Genomic DNA, 14,811 nt, shown 5'->3' with positions numbered 1-14,811 from the left:
GGAAAAATAATCATGATCCAAGAAAACCTCACAGAGAAGGTGTGGGACTTGTGTTGGGCCTTGAAGAAAGAGCCAGAGTCAAATTGGTTGGGGAGAGCATGTGGCCATCCAGACAGAGGAAAACAGAATGATCAAAAATAGAGAGATGGGCAGAGGCCAGAAGACTTGTAGAGTTTCTGGGTGAGCTCTGCTATTGGCTTCGCATTCCATTCCACTGCCTTTCCTAAGAATTCAGCGCATACTCAGAATGGAATATGTGATAGATATCCACCAAGTAGAACCCCAGCATAGACCAATGGAAAAGAAAGATTTCACTAAAGCTCAATTAAATAGACTCTGGAAATTAGGGACTAAGACAGTGACCCAAGTGAGAATGATGAGTGGTTAGAGTTTCTCATTTGTGATTTTCAGAAGCAGTCTGTGAAATTCCATCATGGAAAGGGAGATTTTTAACTAACATCTGCAAGGTATCTATGATAAATATCCAATGAGTAGCACAGATAAAAAGGAACCCAAAGAAGGGAAGAATTATCCTAGGGATTTTTAAAAGTTTAATACAGCAAAGGGAACTTGAGCTATGCCTTGAAAAATGGTTCTATATATAATATAATCATAGAATTTAAAGCTCAAGGAACCTGAAAGATCATCTAGTCTAACTCATTTTTCAGATGAGGACATTGGTAGGACCCAAAGAGTTCATAAGATCATAGATCTGGAGCTGGAAAGAACATCAAAGAACATCTAGTCTACCCTCCTCCCTCTGATTTTACATTATTGGCTAACCTCTGGGAAGATTAAGCTGTCCAAAGTCACACAGGTAGTATGCATTAGAAGTGAGATTTGAACCCAACACTTTTAAATCCAGTGCTAGTGTCCTCCCCAGGGTACCATCTTGTTTCTTAAGCTATGGGATTCTCAAAATGTCACCTATCTTCTCCATCCTCTTTGGCTCCATCTGCATTTCTAGTACCGCAATTCAGCTCAATAAAGCGTTGATAGCATGCATAATATATGCTAGGCACTGTGCTAGATGCTATGGATGCCAAGATAAAACCACCTCATTTGGTTGGCCTGTACCTCAAGGAAATCAATGACAAAAAGAAAGACTACCTAGACACCAAAAATGTTTATAGCGGTACTTTTTTTGTGACAGCAAAGACCTGGAAGCATAGTGGGTGCTTGTCAATTGGGAAATGGCTAAACAAGTTGTGATACATAAATATAATGGAATATTACTTGTTAATTCATCTAAGAATAACAATAAACTCATTATACATTAATGTAAGTAAAATATTTCATGAAAAATAACTTTTCTAGAACAAAAAATTTGTGAGATGAGTAGTAGTATGTTACATATTTTTACAAATGTCTGACTTAGTAGAAAACAACTGGATTTTCTTATTTGCTTCTGACTAATCTGTTGCAATATGTTGTTTCAGTTGAAGTATATGAAGAAAACCAGCCTTTCACAAATGAGTAATTGGAAAAGTGAAGAATATTTTAATACATAAATAATGTCTTAGTAGTATTATAAATATAGTTTTAACCTCTTGGAGTCCCTAAAAGGGGGAAACTTGACTGGCCCCTTGGAGCCCTTTTGGGGACTCCAAGAGGTCAAAATATAAACCACCCTTAGAGAACTGCCACTTCATAATAACAACTCTTTTTAGACCCCAGCTTGACCTTTTTCACCAGACCTGACTTTTACTTACTTTTGGCTGCCTTCAAAATTCAGGGTTGCCCTCTAAAAAAGCAAATGTTTGTCTTTGACCCTTGAGTCATTCAAAAGATATGCCCCAGGTTCTAAAGAAAATTCCAAAAAAGGAACTCCAATAGCATTTTGTGGAATAGTAGCATCATTGAATTAAGGAGATAGGTGTTCTAAGGGGACTGTTTTGAAGAGAACAGCACTCAATTTGGTCCCATAAATTCCAGTATATTTATTGTTGTTTTAAATAATCACATTACTTTATAGTCACACATTATATCTATTTCTTAGGAAAAAAATCCAGGCTCATTTCCCTTGAGACTTTCACACTGCATACCTGGCACAGTGAGATTGAAGTCAGTGGATCTGGACTCTTTCTCTGGTGGTATGGACCAGAGAGAAGTCATTTGCACCCCTTTACTGTTACTGCTTACTACTGTTGCTACATATTACTGATACTTATCTGGCATTTGTCAGACTCAGAGGATTCTAAAGTCATGCGTTATCAGAATAGATTTTAGGCAAGTGTTAATTTACTGATAAATATAAACTTTGCATTAAAACACCAAAAATGTTAATCAAAGGAGATTCAACTTATTAAATGTCCTTAAACCTCACTCTTAGATGCATTATTTGCCCAGATTTCATTTAACCATTGCTCACACACTCATGTGAATGGCTCTTCTGACATTGGTCATAATAACAACTCCACATGCACTATTTCTACTGTCATCATTTCAAGTCGAGAATAAATGTTATGGATCGAAAATTATCTTAAGGTATTTGAACAGCTGATAGTTGATATGTTGTATTTCAGATAAGTTACAGAACAAAATAGCTTTTCTGTAGGCAATGGGGAGCTACTGGAGATCTTTAGAGGAGTGTTCTTATTGGTGTGTGGTTAATAATAACAATGTTAACTGACCCTTAATTATCACTTTAGGGCTTCTGTAGTATTTTATTTATACTTATTTGATCCTTACAATCCTATGAAGTACCATAGGCATTATTACAGATGAGGAAACAGACTTTGAGAGGCAATGAATTAGACACAGAACTAGTAAGTTTGCACAACAGACTTGAACCCAGATCCTTGCTTACTGCAAGTCCTTTGTTTTTTTCCACTACACCAGTAGGAAGATGTCTCCTATAGTGATATAAAGGGTGATTAGAGAGGGGTTAGACTGGAAACATAGAGACCTGTTAGAAGGCATTAAAATCATCTAGCTAAGATTGAAAAAGAATGTTTTCAGTAAAAATAAAACTGAAGGGATGAACATAGGAGATTTTGCCAAGGTAGAATTGATAGAACTTGGCAACTGATTGGCTTTGAAATGTGCAAAATAAGGAAGAGTTCAATATAACATGCCTGAGTGATGAGGAAGATTGTTGTACCATCAGCAGAAATAGGAGGAGGGGAAGTTGTAGGGGATATGATGAGGAATTCTGATTTGGACATGTTAGATTTGAGGTGCTGGTGATATATTTAGATGGAGATAGATATTCAGGAGGCATTTGCAAAAAAGAAAATGAATTTGGATGGAGATGCAGATTTAGGAGTCATTTGCAAAAAGGTGATAATTAAAGACGTAAGAGTGGATGCCTTATCTAAGAGAGTATAAATAGGGAAGAAAAGAGGGCCAAGCATAGAATGTTAGAGGGACATCCATGTTTAAGGGTTGGAAGGAGGATGGGGAGACAGAGAAGTAGTTAGATAGATAGAAAGAGAACAATGAGACTGCAGTGTCTTTAGAACCAAGAAAGAGGAGGATCTAAAGAAGGAGAGGCTGGTCAAGAGTACTAGATGCTACAGAAAGGGTCAAGGAGGATGGGCTCCAATAAAAAACCAATGTATTTATCTATAAAGAGGTTATTAAATGTGCTTAAAAAGGATTATTTCAATAGAATAGTCAGGGAAGAAACCAGATTGTAAAGGCTGAGTAGGAAACGGGTAATAAGGAAGTAGAAGTGATAAGTCTACTCTTTCTAAAAGTTCAGCAATAAAAGGGAGAAAAGAACTAGAACGATAGTTTGAAGGTACAGCAGAGTCAAGAGAAGTAGATTTATTGGGGAGGGGAGTAAGTTTAAGGGAAAACCTGAACATATTTTTAGATGAAGGAAAGGAATTAAAAGAAAGGTTGAAGATGTATGAGAAAAAAAGGATGATTAATGGAACAATGTCATGGAAATAATAGGAGGCACTGAGAATCAAAGTTTTAGCTTGCTAATAGCTCCCACTGATTTCTAGCTGCAATCACCTCTGCTTTCTAGATACCCCAATATCTGACCGGACCTTCAAAAGAGAACTCAAGCTTTTTCCCTACCCTATTCTCTGAAAATAGCAATATAATCCTACTTTTAGGATAGTATGTATAGTATGTATGTACTACTATATGTATAGTAGTAGACAGCTAGTATGATAGGAAAAAAGGAATTCTAGGGTGTAGTAGATAGTAAGCTGACCTCCGTCAGGAACCTGTGTTCAAGTCCTGCCTCTGCCGCATACTAGTTGTATAACCCTAAACAAACTCATAATTAGGACAGTAAACTGTCCTAATACAGAAAATTGCAGAATGATCACACAACCATATTGGGAGAAGTTTCCTATTCCAAGCAAATGACAGGTCTGAAACAAAAAAAGGAAGGAAAGAAGGAAGAAAACTTTAGGAAAGCCAGAGGGAAGCAATTATAAAAATAATCCAAAGGGAGGGGAGGTGGTGGGTGGAAATCACAAAACTGATAATGGTCTTTTCAATCAATCTTGCACTGCACATTTACATATTTACAGGATACTAGAGCTAGATCCTCCTTTCGGTCTAACTGACCATTTCTTTTTAGATTTCATCCTTACTCTCTAGAAGCTCTGCTGGGCTAGATGTTCATCAAATTTCAGATCCTAACCAGTGAATTCATTTGGCAAAGCTGTAGGTACCTCATTCCTTGAATCTGTTTCTCTGGCTTTTATCTCTAGGTATGTCAATTTCTGAACTAAACAATTACTTCTCAATTTCTCCTTTCCATCATCAGTTTTGTGCTCTCCCCCAAGAGAAAAGTATCTTTTAAGAACTTACTATATGCAAGGCACTGGGGATACAATAGGCTCCTACCCTTGATGGTGCTTTATTCTAATGGGTGTCAAGATCTTCATGCCAAGACACTCTGTTTTCCAGAGCTAAGGTCCAGTAAATATAAACTGTACCCTGAGCTTGGCATAACAGCAATCCTTTGCACTCACCCTCTAAATGAACTCTGCTACAGCAAAATCCCAGAATTGTTTCATATCACCCCCAGGTATTCCTTGAGCTTAGGCAAACACCTGCAGAAACCACGTTCTGGTCATGAATCTCTGCTATGAATCAAACTTGTCTCATTGTTCCATTACCCGTCATTGTCAGGGCTACAGCTCGCTGTGTAGCCACTGCTACATGTATTAAGATTTGACCTCACTAATATGGGTCTCCTCAGTATCTAACATATCATCAAAAGGGATAAAAACACAATTCATCAATGAGCTGGGTGTTTAGTGCTCTATTGCACTGGAATGCTTCTATAATGCTATTTACTATATAAGACTGATTTTTGTGTCTCATGTTCATGTATTGTTTGTAGTCTTGATCCTTAGAGTGGAATGCAAGATCAGGAACCTAGACAAACCCATTTAGTTGTTGAAGGACCAGACAAATTTGATCATATGAAATGATGAGGGCTTTCTGCACCTTGACACTAGAAAATCTGATAAATTGTTGTTGGGTTGTTTCAATTATGGCAGACTCTTCGTGACCCCATTGGCAGGTTTCTGGGCAGAGATACTGGAATGGTTTGACATTTACTTCTCCAGCTCATTTTACAGCTGAGGAAACTGAGGCAAACAGGGTTAAGTAACTTGCCCAGAGTCGCATAGCTGGTAAGTGTCTGAGGCCAGATTTGAACTCCAGAAAATGTCTTCCTGATTCCAAGCCCAATGCTCTATCCATTGAACCATCTAGTTACCCTTGGACCTGACAAAAGCTACTGATAAACTAACTTTGACACATGAAAATAATGATGCCCATGTCTGCTCATGCATTCACATATGGAAACATGGTGATATGAACACATGAAGTTTTCACTTCATGATTACCTGTAGAATTACAAATGGAGCAATGGGAACAGGGGAGGGGTTGTACAGTACCACGGAGTTGAAGAGACCATAGCCAAAACCACTTCCTCTTCTTCTGCTTTCTTTCTCTCTGCCTTTAGTCAGCCTAGGTTCAATAATCTCACCTAGAATGAACCCCCACAGCTGGAAGGAGGAGGTTCTTTTATCTACTGGTCTGGACCTGTGTTTTCATTGATAAAGCAAACATCTACTAATGTGGATCTGCTAATCTTAGAGACTTGAGTAGGGCACCAAGAGGTTAGTGATTTGCCCAGGGTCACAGTCAATATTTATCAAAGGAAGGACTTGAATTCAAGTCTTACTTTTACAGACAGGCTCTCCATCCAGTAACCCATACTGTTTTCCTCTCTTATTTTAGTTGATTGATAAGGGAAAGAAAGACACTTCTGTCTTTATGTGACAATCATTTCACATAGCTTATGCAGAATGAATCTTCCCTTGTGACAGAAAAAACAATTAAGCAAAAATATTCAATATCATATTCACGTAAAATATCTATAACTTATTTGATGGAAAAAGGAATACCCAATGCTGTTAGGATTCCTTTCTACTCTTTTTTTCCAGTAGCATGACTTCAGAAAATCCTGGAAAGATTTACATGAACTGATACAAAGTGAAGTGAGCAGAACCAGGAGAACATTGTACACAGTAATAGCAAAATTGTACAATGATCAACTGAGAATGACTTAGCTATTCTTAGCAATACGATGATCCAAGACAATTCCAAAAGACTCATGAAAAATGCTATCGACACCCAGATAAAGAACTGATGAAGTATGAATGCAGATTAAGGCACACAATTTTTCACTTTAATTTTTTGTGGGTTGTTTTGGGGTTTGTCTGTCTTCTTTTACAACATGACTAATATGGAAATATGTTTTGTATGTTTGCACATGTATAACCTATATCAAATTGCTTACTGTCTCAGGGGGAGGGAAAGGGGAGAGAGAATTTGGAACTCAAAAATTTTTAAAGGATGTTTAAAATTGTTTTTATGTGTAATTGGGAAAAATAAAATACCGTTTTTTAAAAAGGTACCGTATAGAGGGGGACCTGATATATTTATACCATAAACTTTGGGGAAAATACTGGCTCCTGCAACAGGTAATTGTTTTGATAGATTTGTTCACATATTTCTGTGGAGGCTGACAGAAATAATGATTGTGAAGAGGAAACATCTTCTGTGAATAAGATATTTAAAAGGGTAGGGGAGAAGCCATATCATTGTTTTCAATACTGAAGTTTTCAAACCATATCATTTATATTTCTCTGAGTTTTTATATCTTAGTTACCAGCATTAACTATTTCATAGTATCTTTAACATGAATAATGAGCCTACCATGAAAAAGAATGGGAGAATAGCCATTGGTCTCAGATTAAGGTGGACAATAGCCATCAACCCCAATTTTTCTATCAGTGCCCAGTTACTGACAGGATGCCAAGATTCAGAAGCCCTGAGGGACTCAGGTACCTACCCTGCTGGACCAAGTGGGATTATCCAGTGTCCCATGTTCTGGGGTCCACCCCTGATGCTGACCTTGAGGTCAGAGGGCTTGGTGGGAACAAGGAGTTAGGCCTGAGAAGCCAATCTCAAAAGAAAGATGACAGTGTAGAACCATGAAAAGTAGATAGCTAAGAATTCTGTTGAGCTGGAATTCTTCCTGAGCTGGGTGATAAGGATGATTTTAGCACTGGTTATGACTGTGGCAAAATCTGCGCTACTTTTCCCTCTCCAGCCAGAAGCTGAGTGTCTCTATAGGATTATTTAGCCACTTTAACTTCCCATTCCTACCGCTAGTCTCTAGCTATTGGAAAAAGGCACCTGGAGATTTGATAACATTGTTCTTTTTCTTTAAATACTCACAATCTTGGACAATAAAACCCAGGCTGTTTTTGCATTTTACTTAGATTAGATGAGATGTAATAGATTCCTTTTAGGCTTGAAACTTTAGAGAGAAAGGGGTGGATTCTCTGTTTAAAGATGGGAGACTTAGTTCAGTGGGAGGTAAAGTGGGGGCTGAATCATTAAGGCAAAAGGCAGAGAACTGGGTTAGGCTTTGCATGCCTGACAAAGACTCCAAGACCAACAATATTAGTGTGGAGGGCACCATTATCCTACCAGGCTCTTAGCCTAGATATCATTCTCCACTCCTTCTATCTCTCCCTCTGAATATCCAGTCTGTTGCCAACACCTGTTGATTTCACCTTTGCAGCATCTCTTTAATACACACCTCCTTCTCTGCTGTGAAACTGTCAATAGTCATGGTGCAGGTTCTCATCACTGTAGGCCTGAACTGTTGCAAGAGCCTACAGGTAGGTCTGCCTGCCTTAGGTCTCTCCAGTCCATCTTCCATCCCACAAGTCTGACAATGGTAAAATACCCTCTCCCCCTTAATGAACTCCAGTGTCTCCTTATCACCTCCAGGACAAATACAAAATCCTCCATCTGGCATTCAAAATCCTTTATAATCAACACACGCACACACACACACATACACACACACACACATCCAATGTTCTTATACCTTACAGCTGCCAACACACTCTTTAATCCAATGACACCAGCCTCCTTGCCATTCCTCTAGCAAACAAAAACAAAAACAAAGCCTCACCTCCCAATTCCAGGCTTTTTCTCTGACATTCAATGCCTAGAATGCTCTCCCTCCTCATCTTTGCCTCCTGGCTTCCTTCAAATCTAAAATCCCACCTTCTACAGGAAGCCTTTCCTATTAGGTCTTATTTCTTGTGCCTTTCCTCTGGTCACTATTCCTTATTTGTTCTGTATACAGCTTGGTTGTACCTGGTTATTTACGTTGTCTCCCTCTTAGAGTGTGAGCTCTTTGTGAGCAAGAATTATTTTTTGCCCCAGTAGGTGCTTAATAAATGTTGATTGACTGACTAATATCCAACTAGTAAAAAGTGTAAGCCAATATTGTCTCATAAGCAATCTACCTAAGGTGGCAGCTATTTTCCTTCCTTGGGGAGGCAACATTCAGAGTTTGAAAGAAAAATCCCAGAAAAGGAAGTAAATTGATCGAGGATCAATTCCTTTGTGAAGAGAGGTTGGAAGACCTTACCGGGTCTTATAAAGTCTGGTGTCTCAAGATTCACAGGTAAGGGACAGCTCAGTCTACCTTGCTTATCATCTCCAACTGATGGCTAGATGAATTTAGTGCCTCCGGATTTTATCTGCATCCAGATTTGAACTTGAACTCCAGATGTGGTGACTAGTACAGAGTACTTAAAATTTCAAAACTGCACTTCTGTTAATGTGATGTATGTGTATGCTTGTTTAACAGGAATCTTTTACGTTAGTTTATGGTCTACTAAAACCCCCAAGATCTTTTTCTTGTGAAATGCTCCTAAATTAGGTTTCATCCTATTTCCTCACCTTGCTCCAACTTAATCTGGCTAATCTTTCATTTGTGCTTTTGATTTTTTTAAACCTAAGTTCAAGACATATTCTTTTCTTTAATTTGTCTTGAGGCTCTCAGCCCTACATGCTAATCTACTTCATTTTGAATCTGTTACATTAACTATGCTATGCTTCCAGTTTTGTGGGAGAACAAGTTTTAAACCTTATCTTCTATGTCTCCATCCAAATCATTAGTAAAAATGTTCGACAATCAAATAACGATGGGATCTGAGAGCTGGAATGAACCACAGAGGCCATCTATTCCCACCTGACAGGAATCCCTTCTACAACATCTCTGCCATGATAGTTAGATAGCTGTAACTGTTAAGAAATTTGATCAAACCAAAATCTACTTCTTTGCAGATTCTACCCACTGCTCCTAGTTGTGTTTCCTAGTACAAAGAAGAAAAATTTAATCCTTTTCCAAGGAACAACCCTTAAAATACTCAAGCATTTGAAGGAAATTATCATGCCCTCCTCATGACAATACCATCATCCATCCTATACTTCACTATTTTTATCCACAAAGATTTCCAGAGATAATTTGTCACATGTTTGGTTGAACTCATAAGACAGTTTCTATTTCAACATCCGAGGAATCTTATCTAAAAAGGACATGAAGTTAGTTTGGCATGGCTTGCTCTTCTTGTGAAAACATAGAATTTCACCATGAAATGTCGGAAAAGGGATTTCATTTCCTAAAACAGGGCTGATAAAAGTACTCATTTCAAATTATAAGAAGAAAAAATAATCTGCTTTATTATCTAAGAAATATTGTTATAAGGTAGGTTTTGCTTATTTTTTGGTGTTTTTGTGGTAGAAAGTGTGATAGAAAGTGCCCTGGACTTAGATCTCTCCTCACTTGGCCACTTGCTGGATATATGATCTTGGACAAGTCACTTCATATTTTCCCTTATCTATAGAATGGGGGATGGGAGGATGGTAGACGAGGTTTCACTGTCTCATGTGATTATGAAGTACAGCTAGATCTTAATTATTATAGTGGATCCCATGAAGTGGATACGTTGTTCAAATTTGTACTGCATATTTGCACTGGATCAGAACCAATTATGGTAGCTAGGTAGCACAATGGTTAGAGTGTCAAACTTGAACTTAGGAAGATCTGAGTTCATATCTGGCCTCAGACACTAGCAGTGTGACCCTGGGCAAATTGCTTAACCCTGTTTGCCTTAGTTTACTCATCTGTAAAATGAGCTGGAGAAGGAAATGGCAAACCACTCCAGTGTCTTTGCCAAGAAAACCCCAAATGAGGTCACAAAGAATTAGACACAACTGAATCAACTGAACAACAACAGCAAAAGAACTAATTATGATATTTAGCATAATTATAACTTCATATAATGTGAATTCAAATACATGTGACCACTTCACACTAATCGAAACCAAGTTGTATACTCAAGGATATGGAAATTTTATGAGTAAGTAAAAAGGGGCGGCTGGTAGCACAGTAAATAGGGAACTAGACAGGGGGTCAGGAGGACTAAGTCTGAAATCTGGCCTCAGACAAGTACTAGTTGTGTCACCCTGGGCAAGTCCCTTAGCCTCTGTTTGCTTCTGTCTCCTCAACAGTAGAATGGAGGCCATAATAGCATCTACCTTCCAGGGGTGTTCTGAGGATCAATGAGATAGTAATTATAAAGTACTTAGTCTAGCACCTGGCACATAGTAGATTCTACTCAAAAAATAGCTCCCAATATTCTTATTACTACAAGTAAGTAGGAAGTAAAGAACTTGTAGGAATTTTCTCATCATCCAGTGAAGATGCATCTTACATGGGGTTAAAGTCAGCATATGAAGTAAAACATTTTATTTTTTGTAATACCTAACTGTTCTACTGACCAGGAGACATAGGAGATACCAGGATGTCTTCACAAAAAGAAGGAAAAAAAAATCAGGTTTTAACAGGGATTGTACAGAGTGTGGTTCAGTTCAACTGGGAGGGACTTTAGGAGGTGGTTTTTCCAGTACGGGTGCCTCGGGGATAAAATAAAGGTTTGCCTTCTCCTTCACCCATTTCGCACATCAGGTTTAGTCCTGAGAGGGCGAGAAATCAGACTACCCTGGATGAAAATGATACCATGATTCCTTTAGCATATCAGGTGATCCCACTGGATATCTATATAACAATATCTATGTAACAATAACTGGATATCTGTGTAACAATTCCAGGTATCCTTTCATGCTGTGTGTACTAACATTTCTGGGGGTTTGCCCGAATAGGGACTTGAAACCTGGACCTTCAGATTAAAAGTCTGATGCTCTACCAGCTGAAATATCTGGGCCCACCAACCACCAACAGAGTGAAACAGGGCTGTGTGCTTGCTCCCATACTTTTTAGCATGATGGTTTTTTAGCCGTGTTGACAAATGCTTTCAATGAGGATGAACACAGCATCAAGGTCAGCTACTGTACTGATGGTAAGTTCTTCAATTTGAAAAGGCTACAAGCCAAGATCAAAGTGGAGGAGTGCTGGTGCATGATTTTCTGTTTGCAGATGACTGTGCACTCAATGAAACCTCTGAAGCTGAGATGCAACAAAGTATGGATCTGCTGCCTGTGCTAATTTTGGCCTAATAATTAGCATCAAGAAAACACAAGTGCTCCATCAGCCGCCACTGCACCATCCTTACATGGAACCATCGGTTACAACAAATGGAGAAGTTTTGAATGGTGTGGATAAGTTCACTTACCTTGGTAGTGTACTTTCCAGGGATGTACACATTGACAATGAGGTTGATGCACACATTGCCAGAGCTAGCTCAGTGTTTGGGAGGCTCTGAAGAAAAGTTTGGGAGAGAAGAGGTATTAGACTGCCTACCAATTTCCCAGTATGTTCCTATCACTTCATAAGACAATCCTAACAATTTTCCTAATAATAGGAGAAGCAATATTAGTTCAAAAGGAAATTAAACAGAGTTCAAGGTGGTTGGAATCAGTTCTTCAAAAACCAGTCAAGGTCCCCACGTAATAGCACTAAGACATTAAGTGAATGCCCAGCCTAGTACATAGGGACAGGGACATTTTGTCCTGTATATTGAAGTTTGCAGGCTGGATGCAGTCCTCAGAAAGCATGACTTCCACTTTATGGAATTAGACTCTCTATTCTTGTTAACAAATCCCTACCATATCACCTTCAGGAAAATTGCTTATGGTTAAAGTTGTAACTCAAGTCTAAGTCTCTGAGAGAGGATAAAAAAAGGTACTTAGTGTAGAAACAAGAATCAAGTATGGAACTTATTCCTACAAGGAAAAAATAATAAACAAGGAAAAATCGTAGCTCATATTAATAGAATTAACAGGATTCAGTAACTTAACTATGACAGTTAGCTGGAAGGTTGGTCCCTAAGGTCCCTTCCAGCTTTAACTCCATGAGGCATAATATTCTATTTTACTATCCTATGAAGCATAATAAAACTGATAATTTCATGATATTAGAAAACTAAATAAAAATTTTAGAATCTATGATTAACCAGGTCATATGTTCTGCAACTAACAATCCCTGACTGACTACAGCAGCATTGTTTGACAACTTAAACCTTTTGGTATCAGGGATAGCTTAATACCATACCAGATGATAACTGAAACAAAATTTCATTTACAATATGTAGGAATCATCATCTGTAGTACGGAAATCAAGTGCCAGAGAAACAGTTGGGACTGATTTTTTACTTTACAATAATATAATAAAAATTTAAAGGTCCATGGCACAATAGCACCGTTTTATTGAGTTTTCCCATTAAAGCAAGTAAAGTAAGTAAGGAAAAGATTCAAACCTCATCATCACCACTAAGGAGTAGTAGTAAAATGACTGAAACTTATCTAGCACTTCATGTCAGGCATTTATTAAGCACCTATTATATGCCAGACACTGTTCGAGGATCTGGGGATACAAAGAAAAGCAAAAAAAGTACCTGCCCTTGAGAAGCTCACAGTCTCATGAGAGACAGTATGAAAACAAACAAGATACACGCAGGACAAATTAGAAATAATCAATGAAGGAAAGACACTAGCATTAAGCAGGGGCAGGAAAGGTTTCTTTCAGAAAATGAATGGTAGCCAGGACTAGAAGGAAGCTAGGAGGTAGAAAGGAGAAAGAAGAGAATTCCAGGTAGGGATGACCAGGGAAGATGCCAGAGCTGGTATATTGGAATGTCTTATTGGAGGAACAATGTCACGCAGTGAGTGATTTACAGAATTTCCTTCCACTAACTTACGAAGTAAGTAGTGAAAATACGATTTTATCAGTGAAAAAATGAGGCTCAGAGAGTTTGTGAAAATGATGATTGAAAGTCTACAGATAATAGGAATACATTACATCACATTTCATAATTACCAAGTATGTTCACATACACTGTCTCTTTTGATACCTTAATAGGACCCTTGATAGAATTTGTTCCTGGCTCCCAAGTTACTTCTCTAACTTGAGCGTACCTATTGAAGCAGCATGCTTTCACATCCCCACTAAAAGTTTTCTGTGTCCTAGAGGTATTATGGGAAAGCACACATTTTCATATCTGTAAAGTGTTTTGAGACCCTTGGGTACAAAACATCTATTCAAACAAAAAGTGATGAAGAGTCTAACTAGAGTTGGCCAAGGCATTCACTTAGGAATTAAGTCTATTCCTATAGGAGACTCTCTACTCGCTACATTTACCCTTCCCATTTTAATTCTCTTGTGTTGTTTTTCTGTTGCATAAACAATGTCCCAGAGGGGGCCAGTTTTTTCATTATTTTCCCCAAAAATCACACTGACAGAAGAGTAGGTGTATGGTTAGTCCTTACAAAGGGAAGTTCACAACCTTTAGATTTATTGCAAACACTAAGAACTTCTGTATGTTGTTGAACAGTGTCTTCTCTCAGTTGGGACCCACAAATAATACTTTAAAATGTCAAATATACCTACTTGTATTTTTCCACTAATCAAGTGTATGTTGCCCATATAGGTTATAGGTATGTCCACGTGGATTTGTCTAAATGCAACTCAAGAATCTTGTCAACTTGTCTCCAGTGAGGGAGTATACATACACACACACATACATACATACATACACACACATATATATATATATGTAAATTCTAGTCCAGTGCTCCCTTTCTGAAGAGAGTAAAATGGATAATCTTGTGGTTCCTGTTCCTCTCCAGGAAGAAAATAAATATATACACACATATATATGTATATACAAATGTGTATGTATAATTTTAAAAAAATAGACACATCCCACTAAATGTTGCTGGTCAAGAGTCAAGAGTAGAAATAATGTTTTTTGGGTTCCAGTGCTTTCCTGGTTACTATCTCTTTAAAAGGGGTGAGGGGGAATACCCAAAACTTTTTTCTAAAGGCTTGATTCCTTCAACTAATGAAGTTATACAAAGGACCATCACAAATAGTGATAGTAAACCTATATTTCCAAGCATATTACAAGCAGAAATCAGAAAATTATACAGATTAGGATATAACAGGCAATACACAGAGTGAATAAGTTCTCCTACTGAGAACAAGGAGAAGAA

At 38.0% G+C, this 14,811-nt stretch overlaps 1 non-coding gene across 1 annotated transcript; it reads right to left on the bottom strand.

The window, feature by feature from the left end:
* Positions 1 to 11,512: 11,512 nt before the first annotated feature.
* TRNAK-UUU (transfer RNA lysine (anticodon UUU)) lies at positions 11,513 to 11,585 on the bottom strand. Its single transcript has one exon. It is a non-coding gene; the product is annotated as a tRNA-Lys (tRNA).
* Positions 11,586 to 14,811: the final 3,226 nt, after the last annotated feature.

Source organism: Notamacropus eugenii, chromosome 5, assembly GCF_028372415.1.
Source record: "Notamacropus eugenii isolate mMacEug1 chromosome 5, mMacEug1.pri_v2, whole genome shotgun sequence".
Lineage (NCBI taxonomy): Eukaryota > Metazoa > Chordata > Mammalia > Diprotodontia > Macropodidae > Notamacropus > Notamacropus eugenii.
Note: the sequence above shows the minus strand (reverse complement) of the source record. Positions and strands in the feature narration are given on the sequence as shown.